At 38.7% G+C, this 13,513-nt stretch overlaps 1 pseudogene; it reads right to left on the bottom strand.

Moving 5' to 3' along the window:
* Positions 1-6,413: 6,413 nt before the first annotated feature.
* On the bottom strand, positions 6,414-11,217 carry LOC138053678 (uncharacterized; annotated as a pseudogene).
* Between the last annotated feature and the right edge of the window lie 2,296 nt (positions 11,218-13,513).

Genomic DNA, 13,513 nt, shown 5'->3' with positions numbered 1-13,513 from the left:
GAACAATTAAATGAACGCTTGTTTGATACCCAAGATGTCAATTTTAATTTGAGAGGGGGTGATTATTCAAGGAAGGCGATTACTTTAAATATTTTGGTCAAAGGGGGGTGATTATTCAAGGGAGATTGAGGGACGGCTGTTATTCGAGGAAATATATAATGAATTCTACATGTAGCTGTTGTACACAGATGTATCTATGTTATGTTGAGTTTTTAGTTCCATTTTAAATTGAAATAACCCTTTACAGTTCAGACTAATCAAATTATATTATGAAATAATTTCACTAGTAGCTATTTTATTATCTAGATTTCTCATAAGTTATATTCTGTTGTTTCTAAATGAAAATGCTGAAATAAAAATCTTTCAGAAATATTAAACACCTGTCATGCTTCATATTATCAGCTGCTCTGCCTTCATGGATCAGGGAACAATTTACACGACATTCTACTTCAATTGACATTTTCTAGCATTTGCGTAGTGGGCCCATATTGCTACAGTAATAAAACACAGTACTCATACCTCTTCACTTCTCCACTGAAGGATAAGAGCCATTAGCTCTTTCCGTAAATTGGTCATGTTGCCAAATGTCCATTTGAAGGAGGGAAGACAGTTCCCAGATGCAACAATATCTCTTATAGCGAGAATAACACCGACTCCACAGCTACCAGCGCCAATACCACCTTGTGTCTGGATTGGCATGTTGATTCGTGGCAAGGGAAGTCTTAAGCAAGAGTTGTTCCAGTGATCCTCTTGTTCCATGGCATTGTGTGACAAAGCCTTGAAACCACTCAGCATATTTTGTACAACAGACAGGGTGCCACTTGGAGGTTGAATCTTCAAACCGTCATTAAAATAAACTGTTTTAGTTGTAACATCAAAGCAAAGCAGTCCCCAGTGTAGTGGACTGTCAAAATGAACTGGGGTTAAAATGCAGGTTGCATCTTCTGCTGGACAGCTATCAAAGAAGGGGATGGCTTTGTGCTTGAAGTATTCCACACCTTGTTTTGCCCACATCTGACTGAAGGAGGGGAGGTAAATGACACTTGTGGACTCACTTTTCTCGACTAACTTCAAAGAAATGACATCAATAGAGAAACCATTGATGTAGCGTTTGCAAGCCAATGTACTAAGATCTGAAACATCCATTAGGAACTGGCCATGTTTTATAACCTCATCATGAGGCCTTGCATTTAGAAGAAGTTTTCTGACCTTGGTTACATCTGGAACACAAGATTGAGAAAGCCACCTCTTTTCCTCATTAATTCTGGCTGCTTCAGATGAAAGGTTGCACATTTTTTGGAAAACCAGGAGTGATTTCTTTGTGTGGGTACCCAGTCTACCAATAGTCACAGCCACTTCATTCCCTTCATCATCGCTGTCAACTGCCACACTACTGCGACTGGTAGCTGTTGCACGTGCTAGCAAGCTCAATGCATACTGCACCGTTGTTTCAGAGGGGCGCTGAGTGGCGATGGTGGGGTCACTCGTTTCTAGTTCTGTCATTTGAGCGAGCACAACATCTTTCTCTGCAATGAACACCACTTCAGGGAGCTTGATTGCTGCACGAGTCAGGTTTCTAATTATATTGAAGTCAAAGATACTGGCTTGGACAGAATTACCATTTCCAGTGTTCTCCTTGCCTCCACTGTGACTCACATCAGCATACTGTGTGACACGGAGACTTTCATCTACTTTGACTTCTTTGCCTTCTTTGGCTTCATCCACATTGACTTCTTCTCCAGCAACTGATGCATGGTTCTTTTCCCATTCATCATGGTTGTACAAAATAATGGGTAACTGGCCTGGTACAAGCATGCAGTGCTTAGTATCGCTGTACTCATACTGGCAATACTGGCATACTAGGCATACTGCCTAGGAGGCAGTGTGGCCCAGTGGTTAGAGCGCTTGCCTTGAGATCCAGAGATCCCGGGTTCAAGACCCGCTCTGACCACTCGTTGAATTTGATCCTGGTAGTCCCTGGTTCAACTTCCCAGCTGCACTTGTAAATAGCCAACTGGTTTGCCTCCGGCCAGTTGGGATTCTTAACAATTGTTGTTGTTGTTCTGTTCTGTTGTTACTGTTGTGTTTCATTGGCCCTGAAAAGCCCCTATGGGGAGCGGTCAATTAAGTATGTATTGTATTGTATTGTATTGTATAATCTGGACCAAACAGGTTGTTGAACAGGTCATTCATGCTCATGATCCAGGTTTTGTCTTCATTTTGTCCACCCCATTTTCTTTGGTCTCCAGCCACAACCTCTGTAGTAGAAAGGTTCTCCTGCGAGAAAAGTAAAGAGAAAACACCTAGTACTTATATACTCGCCTAGTTGGCTATGTACATATTGTTAATGATAGCATAAAATAATGTGACAACTATGTAATTTTGGGATTATTACCATTTCCTATTTGGAATATTCAGCAACATTTTTTCGCTGGATCAAGTTATCAGTAGACAATTGTATATGACTCAAGCATAAAGATGAAAATTAACATGAAAAACTAACTTACATGAGGAAGTGTTGCAGGAAGAATCATGTGATGTTGCTCTGGCATATAGCTGTCTCTGCAGCTTGTGGCCAGCTTCAAATCCTTGATTTGAGAGGTTGCGCAGTGAACGGTGGACTCTAAAGAGCATTGGCACATGCTCTATCGTGAGATGACCATAATCTCCTGTCCCAAGACTCGTACCAAACAAACCCCCATTCTTTGCACTAAAAATAAATGACAAGAATTATTATTGATATTAATTACTTGAAGAACCAGTGTGTAAAATTCACAGCATTGACAGTATTTAGATCTACATACTGGCAGATTGATTTGAATGTTTTATTAACCTGCAGTTCTAAGGCATGTTTAACATTGAAGAAGTAAGGAAATGTATTGAAAGAGATCAGTCAACCTGCAAATCACCCGCACTTAGAAAAAACAATTGTGGGTTACTTTTAAAGTTTGTCAATGAAAACGAATGAAATGGACATACCTTTCTATGGAAAATATCAATGAGATGTTCCTCATCTTTTTCAAAATTCCTGTCCCTTGTGACTTCAGCAATCTCCTTTCACAGACAGCATACCTGTTAAAAACATGTATGTATTGACGATGCAGAGCTTCATAAACTTTTCACGACCATTCAGGTCACTGAGATGAATCTTGATGCCCAGTCACACCGATTAGAGATGACACATATGCATTTGATGAGTGCATTAATAGGGAAAAAGGGTTAAAGATAGGAAACAAAACCAAGGAAGGAAAAGGACAGTAAAGGACTTAAGTCTAAGAGGCTCACCTTGATCAGAAACTCCTTGGTTAGGTTTCCTGCATAAGAGCTGAGCTCTTTATTTTCCTCTTTCTGCGGGAGCTTCTTACTCATTCGTCCCTTTCTGCCTTTGAGCACTGGCGCCGGCTGAGTGGGTTGGTACATGCCAAAATGCTTTTTGATGTTCAATCTCTTTGGCAACATCAAATAAATAACAGGAAACAAAACTTAGATACTGTAAATTGCCGCTTTTACCCCTTTCCGCCGAACAGGGCTGCAAACAACAGTTGGACAAGGGACAATGTCCAACCAAAATTTGGCGATTTCTGATGAAATCCGGCTGTAGTCTGGCAGAATCCCAGGACAATTTTTTTGCCTTGTAATGCAAATACCAATATTCTTTGTTGACAACGTGTCACAATAGATTAGCAGGTTTGCATATCAAGCAGTACTGTAATATGACATCTGACCCCACTTTTAATGAAAGAGTATCAACAGATAGAAAAATACATGGAAATGAATGTCTCTTTGTGGATACAACCAAATCTCCAAATTTACTGTTTTGTCCAATTCAAAATTAAACTAAAAGACCTCAATCTCTTGGCTCTTTGGTTTTAGACTTATAATATAATATATTATTACATGGGTAGCTCCGTGAGCGGGCAAGATGAACCAAATCCCGCGCTGTGATTGGCTACCCGAGCGGGCAAGATGGAGCGATCTTGCCCGCTTGGGATTACGCGCTTTGTCCCGCAAGAAAAATTTCTCTGAAGCCAGCGCAACAAAATTCTGTTTCGTAATTTGTCTCCCGAAAAGTCTTTTCCCTGACAGTTAAAGATTTCTTGTGGTCTCTGTATCGATGAAACCGATGAAACGAGAAAACCGAATGTGTCAACGAGAATGAAAACAAAGAAAACAAAAATGTTGACGAGTTTCATGAATTTATTTTGCAACAAAAACCGGCAAACACAAAGGTTAAAACACAAAGTGACATGAAGGCATGGAAGCAGTTTTGCTTACAAGAAAACGAGAACAGGGAACTGTCTGACATACCTGAGGAAGAATTGAATTTGCTGTCGTGCAAATTTTTCAAAAGTTTGAAGAAATTAGACGGCACAGAGTACGAGCCTGGCAGTTTGACGTCCTTTCAACGAAGTCTTCAACGCTCCTTGAACGAAAGAGGTTCAAATGTAAATATTATTGAAGGAGACAACTTCAAACTCTCAAGAGAAGTCTTAAGTGCCAAACGCCGACAACTTGTCGTAAAACATGGCAAAGGGAACAAACCACAAGCTACCCGTGAGCTGACAGAGGCCGAGGAAGACAAGCTTTTCGAGTGCGGTGAATTTGGGACCTCAAATCCAACAATCTTGCAGCGTACCTTGTGGTGGATAATTGCCCTTCACTTTGGGTTCAGAGCTCGTGACGAAAGCCGCCGATTAAAGTGGGGAGACGTCACTCTGGAGAAAGACCCAGACACGGAGAATGAGATTCTTGTGTGGAGATATGAGCGAGGGTCCAAAACACGTCAAGGCCAAGACAAGCCATACAGTGTTCGTGCTTTCCATCCTACTGCGCAAGCAACCGGGAATGAGCGTTGCCCGGTTAAAATCTTCAACGAATTTGCTTGCCGTCGTCCTTCGGAGATGAATAACCAAGATTTCCCCTTTTACCTCGCAGTCAAACATCAGTGAAAACCAGATGACGAAGTGTGGTATATGCGAAGTCTGCTTGGAAAAAATGAAATCGGCAAATTTCTCTCTACCGCTGCGAAAAATGCTGGTTTACAAGGCAGAGTAACCAACCACTCGGTGAGAAAGACCTGCATTTCGCGTCTCCTCGATGCAGACGTCCCAAATAATTTTGTGGCACAGTTAAGTGGTCATCGCAGTCTGAAAAGTCTCGACGATTACAAATCGGCCTCATATGAACATCAACGGCGAATGTCCCTTGCGCTGAGCCGCTCGAGCAGCAACCGGCTGGCTAGCATCTCCACTCGCACAGAAACCACAACTCGTTCCACCCCTTCAGTTACCAGTGTTGAGTCTGCCACCTTTAATCCAGTCCAGATGGGCTCAGGTTTTTTCTCAGGAGCAACGATTGGAAGTTTTAACAAATGTACCTTCAACATCCAGCTTACGTCGGGGCAGCTTCGCACCACAGAGCAGAGCGACAGTTCTTCGAAGCGCCCACCAGATGAAATGAACACCTTTGCTATAATGGTTAAGCACTCTTTAGAACTTAAGTGCTCAAAATTTAAGCCATTTTGGGACATTTTTAAGGTTCAAAAGACTTTTCGAATTTGCCTCGAGCGGTTTCGTACATTTGTCATTCCATTCAGACGTACGCGTTAGACATTTACTCGTCAAAAATGTAAACCAACCAAATGATTGTATTTCTGCATTCATCCAATTAGGATAAAGGAGAACGCGCCATTGATTTTTGCATGTAACTGGCTTGGTTTTCAGTCACTGAAAATAAACCAAAGTACAAAGCTCACTTTTTTAGTGTCTTATCCCATATAATAAATCCTTTATTGACCAAGCTTGTTCGGTCAAGATGGCTGGATATTGGCCTCGTTCTTTTTTTGCGAGTTTATGGACCTCGACTTCGTCTCGGTCCATAAACTCGCAAAAAAAGAACTTGGCCAATATCCAGCCATCTTGACCTTACGCTTGGTCAATAACCCATACATATAATATAATATAATAATGCTTAGGATGCTTTTTCATTTTCAACTACAAATCATTTCAGTGTACTACCTGAATTTTCCAAGTTGATTTCTTCAAGTCTTGTCCCAAAATCCCTAACATAAATGCCACTCTCCAACATCTCACCGTAGTACTGTAAAGTTCAAGAAAAAAAATAGACCTTAAGCAAATACATTTTGTAACTTTAATTGATCAACTCAATATCTCGTGAAGTCCAGTAATCAATAATGTTTTCACAAAACATGTACTTCATCATTTTAATTAAAAATAATTTAATTGGAACAGAACTAGGTTTTTTTTAACCTAGGAGGATTATGAAGATGCCCTTGTGAAAAAGACATTCAGTCATATCATTTTTAAGGTGACTATTCAAGGAGGAGTAACTGTGAATCATTATAATATCTCCAAGCTATAAAGGGGTAGTACTACCAAAATAATCACCTTTTGTCATGCCTCGCAGAATGATATTTTAGCCGCTTCATTATCTTCAAAATGAGCTGCAAGTTTTGAAGATGGGAGTGATTTGTCAACTATGTCTTCAGTAGCACTCAACATTTGACGTTCAGTACTTCCTGGAAAAAAAGGAAAAAAATAATATATTATATTTTTTTCCCTTACAGTGATTTAAACTTTCATTGCATGTTGAGAAGTGGTAAAAATTACTGCGACTACAAAACAGGCAAATTTCATGACAGTAATTTGAACTGAAGGGACAGATCTGATTGTCTTACAAACATTTTCTTAACTAGTTTACAAAACCAGGAAACCTGTGTTTTTTTCTCCATGACCTCCCACTCCCCTAGCAAAATTAAGTAACCCAAAACAATTAAGCCATTTTTAAAATTGTCTCAAGTCTCTCACGGCAAGGCTCCCACGAGATGAAAATACATTTTTGATATATGGTTAATAATATGTAATACTGTGTAACTGACCTGAACAAGAGGCAAAAGAAATGTTGTTTCTACCAGGAGCTGTTTGTTGTCCAGGTCTCAATTTTACCGTGATCCGGTCTGCTTTGAAGTTCTCTGGGCCATACTTTGATAGTTCATCATTACACTCTTGCAGAGAACCAATTTCGTAGGCCAGAAGACCAACACTTTTCAAAATCTGCTCTGTATTCCGCATCTCGCAATGCAAAGCACAAAGACACAGAGAAGACAAATCCTCATCAAGTAGGCATGTCAGGTCATCTCTCAATCCTTTAAAGCTGAAAACAGGTAGAAGGATCACTGCCATATATGTATATAATATCAATCAAAAGTAACTAATCCACAAAAGACAGGAAAGAGGGAAAGCAAAAGTAAAACCTACTGGTCTTTTATTCATATCATGGGAAAAAAAGCAGACAAAGAAAATATAACACTAGCACGGCCAGGTTCTCATAATTCTGTGGGTTGAATTTATTGATGGTCCTCATCCTAACTGCCCCAAGGGTACTCTGGTTTAAATTCCTCTCTCCACAAAAAATGTGCATTACTAAAATTACAAATAAATCTTGACAGTGAATAAGAGAACTAATCTGTGGATTTCCACCACAAATCACATTGTATCTTTTTATTTTAATAGCTACCTGCCGATGTTTGCTTTCACTTAAAGGAAATGCTCAAGACTTCCTAAATCACAATCACAAGCCTAGGAAATAACATAAACATTGTTAATAGCATTAACCAGACTTGCAGAGAGCTGTCGTTACCTTTGATGCAGTAAGGCTACACAAAGAAAGGAGGTGGTCAAATTCTCAAGATAGCCTTCATTGGCTATTGCCATTTAGTCATTTTCAAACTTTGAATAGCCAGCAATCTTCATTGCAGTAGTCAGCAATAATAGCTGGTTGTTGGCTTCTTAATTATCATGATAGCTGCATGGAAATTCTAATGTATCTAGTCACAGTAGTGACTACTCCGGGTCTGGCTTTTAGTCAGAATTAAAAGGTGGACATCTTGAATGCATGTTTAACTCGACCACACAATTTTAAGAGATCAGGTGCATTGTCTAAAAATTTCTTCACAAATTGGGATGCACAGATATCCCTTAGCTACATGTTATCATCACCTGAGTTGTTACATAATAAATGCCGAGAGTGTCTTAATTACTCCAAAGATTTATTGTTTTGGGATTTCCACTTACCAACTATTACTTTTGCATATTTATTAAACAATAATATAATATTGCCTGTTTTATAATGTAATGGTAAAATAACCTTACCCTTAATGCCATACAAAAAAAGCAAAACTCAACAGCTAGGCCTTGCCCTCCAAGGATGAAGTCTTCATCCTCCAGTCTTGCCAGAATTAGCAGCAAACCCTTGTAGTCTAGAGTTACTATAAAATAAAATAAAATAAAGCTTTTTTTCCTCATGAAAAAATGCCTGGAAAACAAATACCACACTGTTCCCTAAGACAAATTGCAAAGAAACCCAAGGCTTCAAACGGAGCCCAGGTAAAAAAAAAAGTCCCTCAAGTGCCCTGGGCTACTTCCTGTTCTTCTTTTGCACTCATTAATTTCATATATATATTTTTTGTTATTACCGTTTATATGTCCCACAGGATAGTTATAATCAACTTTTACCTCCACTGAATAGCATAGGCAGAAGCAATTTTCTTACCTTCACATCTACCGCTATTTCACATAATCATGGACAATTTTGTTGTCAGTTGACCTTACACCTGTAATTGCCATTGAATTTGCAATTGGGTGGGGGAAATTTCAGTAAGACAGGGTCATATTATCAAATTAAAATTATTGACATTGACATGGTTGCAAACAATACATACCTTTGAATCGCACACGATAGTGCTTGCCATCAACTCAAATCCCATTTCTTTTAATTTCTTCTTTCCGTTTGTTAAGATTAACAAAAAGCTTTCTCAGATCCTTCCTTGAAAATAAATATCAAAAAGGCATCAAGGGTACGCACAAGACTTCATAATCATTTACTGAGGGTACGTTTGGACACACACCGATTGGTTATCAATTTTAGGTCACTAGAATGGATTTGCAGCAGCAATTTGTTTTTGCTCTTTCTAACTTTGTGCTTTATGTCACAATTCACCAAGTTAACTAGGTCCACCAGTAGTTTATTCTAAGCCGTTTATTCACAACAATTTTATCTGGATCAGAAACACTGTGGCAGATGTCAAACGGTTTCAACTATTATTTAGCTAGCTACCGGTACTTATTGTCATGTACATTCAGCCAGAAGTCCAGAAGTTAGTATCTCTTTTGGTCATGGGTCTGTACTCTGATAGTGACGGAAATGTGACAAAACAAGATAAGAATTAAGAAAATGCCGCTTGGCATGTGTATTCCTTTCTTCACATAATGTTTTTGCATCATGTATGCATTATTACAGTATGATTGCATAGCCAAATGAAATCTATTTCTTAAATATATAGGGTATAGACAAAACAATGATTACTGACAAACCTCTTTTCTTTACAATTGGCTATAGCCAGAGGATAGACAGATTTGGCGCTTTGAGAAGATCAATGTTTTGCATCAAGGGGAACAACACCAACTGTAACTTGATCCTTACCTAAAATATAAAAAAAGTATTTCACATAAATAAATTCTTGGAAGAACACTGAATGCTGGCATAATAAACGTAGTATGGCATCAACTATATAAAGAGGAGGAACAATTTATTAGACACAACATTTTTATATTATTTCTGAGAAACACACGGGAAATTGAAGTAAACACTGAACAGTGTTCCACACGGACATCTTTACAAAGATGACCTAGTCAATAACACTTGACCTGTCATTACTATTATTTAAAAGAAAATTATTTAGAATTTAAAATATCATGAATAACAAAAAATGACAATGACTTAAATATTACTTACTAATTCATATATTTCTTTCTGTGCACTTACCAAAGAAAGGGCGTCCATCAATCTTTAGATTAAAGACAATGTCATCAGGGAGTGAACCATGCAGGCGCATTTCCCTGATGACCCAAATGGTGACACTCTTGAGGTTGACCTCGTACCCAGGAACTTGGGGAGGAAGACTTTCAATACCAATTAGGCTTCTAGTTACATCAAAATGGCCCTTCCGCAAGGCAGCAATGTTGTTTTTTAATGGGATGATGGCGTCATCTGACTTTTTCTGGGAATCATCAAGTAATATTCTCCATTAAGTAAACTATCTGCTCATATATGCCTTACCTCAAAGAGCAAAATCCAAAGTTTTGTTTCGAAATTGATCTTAGGTTAGGATAGGACCACAACAGAGAGCTATACCAGTAGTCTTCAATCTTTCCTGTAACCATTTTCTAGTGTTAAAAGTTGATACCACATGAAGTGGTGCAGAGTGTCTTGTCTGGCAGTTATTTGCCTCAGTTATTAGACTAATGCTTGCAAACTTGAACTGCTTTTGTCACGAAAATTAAATCTTTTATCAATCTTAAAAGTTTGCTGTAGTGCAGACTAGACCGAAGAGAGCACATTTTATCCTGGATCTGACCACAACAATAGTTCAATACATAAGACAAGGTAAGTTAGCCTGTACACTGTGGGGAAAAATCACATGAAAAATCATGGAAATGAAAAATGGAGAATAAATTCTGCACATTAATCAAAGGGGTAAGAGGAAAAACTCTATGACACCAAAATTTTTTGCTGAGAATGAATCCCATCCCCTCCCCTGCCTCCCCCCATCAAAAAAGGTCCATCCTTACAATGTCTACAAGGAAAAGGAAAGGACAAGGCTGAGTACAACTTACCCCTGTTCGTCCTAATTTTGTCAGGTTTGTCAAGTCTTGCCAGGCACTGTCCGAAATCCTCGACTTCAGTTTGAAGAGCAAATATATCCAATCTGGGACTCTCATGCATCTCGCTCTCTCGTCCCAAGCCTCTTCCAAGATAAGCTTTGAGAAAGCTGCTCGAACACCTTTCTCCTGGGCAAAGGAATCGAACACACTTCTGAAGACTTCCCACGCGTCGTGACCAGCTTTTCCTGAAAGGGAACAGCACTCTCCAAGTACAGTGCTTAACGATTGCCCATTCTTTTCACACACTCTTGTTGTCTCGTTCATTACATCTACCACTGTCTCCCGTATTTTCTTTTTTTTTGAAGGCAGGAGAGAGGTCTTCATTGGCTTTGAGTTCATTTAGGGTCCTCGGCCTCTTCTCGGATTTTGGCGAGACGTCTTGAGGGTTTTCAGGAATTAACGCGCTTTTTGGTTTGGGCGGGCTCGGTGTACTCGGTGGAGTTGGCGAAATGTGGGGTAGAGATGTCTGTGACATCGAAAGTTTTGTGGAGGAAGACGTCGGATAAACATTAAATTTATTATTTTTTACCTTAACATGTAAATGGTTTATAATGGACCGTATTGATAAATGGCGGTCAAGAACCTATTCTTTTGTCTATGTGCTAATCATCCTAACTAGCTTCACTTTGGAAAAAAAATTCTTTTGAATTTTGCTCGTGTTTAGGAGGGTAGTTAGGATGATTAGCATAAAGACAACAGAATAATTACTTAGCCGCCATTTATGAATACGGTCTATTCTAATTCAACATTTACCTGCCGCATCTGTGTTTTTCTTCGTTTTATACAAAGTTATCAATTAAAAGAAGAACTTTCTGAGATAATTATTAAATATCACTTACTTAAATATGAGACGTTTGTCAGAATTTTGAGGAGTAGGGAAAACGCAAAATAGACGTAATCTTGGATTTGAATGCAATCTCGGTAACTTCTCAAAGCGTTAGGAGCTTAAAGTGTTCATATTGGAGTCCGGAGTATGACTTTCTTGATGTAACTTTTCTTCCAGAAAGTGTACGTTACATTAGTACTGTACTTTACTTAGTACAGGGATATAGTCTCAAATGTAGAAAGGGAATCATTAATTGGTATCATTTAGCATTATAGGGGGGCGATAAAAGCATTGTGATTTGAAGACTGAATACTTCTCGTGGATCAAATTTAAATACACTTGTGTATGTATTAACACATCTAGATCAAATAAAGAGACAGAAATTAAAAGTAAGAGGGTGGTCGATTACTTTTGACTGCCTCGAGTTTTTAACTTGTGGGAATTTATGACATACGGGGTACGGTTACGTGTTGCCTAAATTTGCGTATTCCTCTTAACATCCCCTACACCTACACTACGTGATAACAACTGATAACATAGCATAGCAATGCGTCTTACAGGGTGTAAGCGTAAGACAAGCGTTAAGGAAAACTGACGCCTGAAGGGGGATAAAAGAAATATTTTAATTTTTGCGGTGTAATTTGCATATTTCAAGGCTACTGCTTGGGCGTACAATAGACCTTATTCACGATGGTCGCCATGTTGGATTTGCTATTTTCATGCAAATTACCTACACACCTCTGAGGGGGGCACCGTTTGAGAGCTTATAACGAACATCTTAGCCACACATATGATTTGTTTCACATTCATTGAATGTTTATCACCTAAGCAGTAGAAAGTCAAACTGTAAAAGGCAATCAATAGATAAAAAGTTATTACAAAAGGTACTTAATTCTAAATACTTAAATGGAGTTTTAGCAATGTTATTTCAATATTTCTACGAGACGATTTTCCGCAATTTGACTTTTTTCCAATGTTGGTCCCCCAACATAACACATGGCTAATTTGCATGACAATTTGAAAACCAACATGGCGGCTGTTGTGAATAAGGCCTATTCTATGAAATTTTAAACAGAATTAGGTTGTTGCTATGGTAATTCTCTACAATCACAGAATCGTTGGGTCCCGGAGAAGTCACTATAAGGTAAATATTTTAATATTTCAAGCTAAATATTAATGACACAGCAAATTGAAACTGATTCTCGTTAATTGTTCCCTGCCTTGGTAGCATTAACTTGAGCTCGTCATGCTTACAATTCCAAGTTGACGTACCATGATTCTTGCAACCAAATTCAATTTTTCTTTTGAGCTCGATCTGATTTTTTTTTGAATGATTTCTTGTTAATTATAGTTGAACACGATCAAGCTCGATGGATCGAACACCGTTACATTATACCGAGGTCGATTGCCAACCATGCCTTTTTAACCGTGGTGCATTCAACAAACACCGTCCTCGGTTGTGGTGTGATCGTGTACGATTGTTTGGTCGTACTCGGTTCGTGCTGAACGTGTTCGTTTGACCAGAAACCTCAAATGATCCGATCTATCTAGCTTGATCGTGTTCGATTATTGATTAACAAGAAATCATTTTTAAAAAAATCAGATCGAGGTCGAAAGAAAATTGACTTGGTTGCAGGAATCGTGGTATGTCAGCTTGGAATGGTAAGCATGACTGTTCCATGCTTGACGAGATCCAGCTCAAAAAAATCGAGCTCCAGTTAAAACTTAAGGGGTGCTTGTCCATCATTACTTATACGTAAAATTTGCCAAGCTGAGTGGAACTTGGTGGCAATCTCTTATAATGCTACTAAGGCAGGGAACAATTACAGAGAATCAGTTTCTCCATAGACTTTTTCTTCAATTTGGTGTGTCATAAATATTTAGCTTATAGTGACTTGTCCCAAACCAAACAATTCTGTGATTGTAGAGAATTACCATACCAACA

Source organism: Montipora capricornis, chromosome 6 (genome assembly GCF_036669925.1).
Source record: "Montipora capricornis isolate CH-2021 chromosome 6, ASM3666992v2, whole genome shotgun sequence".
Classification (NCBI taxonomy): domain Eukaryota; kingdom Metazoa; phylum Cnidaria; class Anthozoa; order Scleractinia; family Acroporidae; genus Montipora; species Montipora capricornis.
The sequence above is the reverse complement of the archived record's forward strand: the minus strand, read 5'-3'. Positions and strand labels throughout refer to the sequence as shown.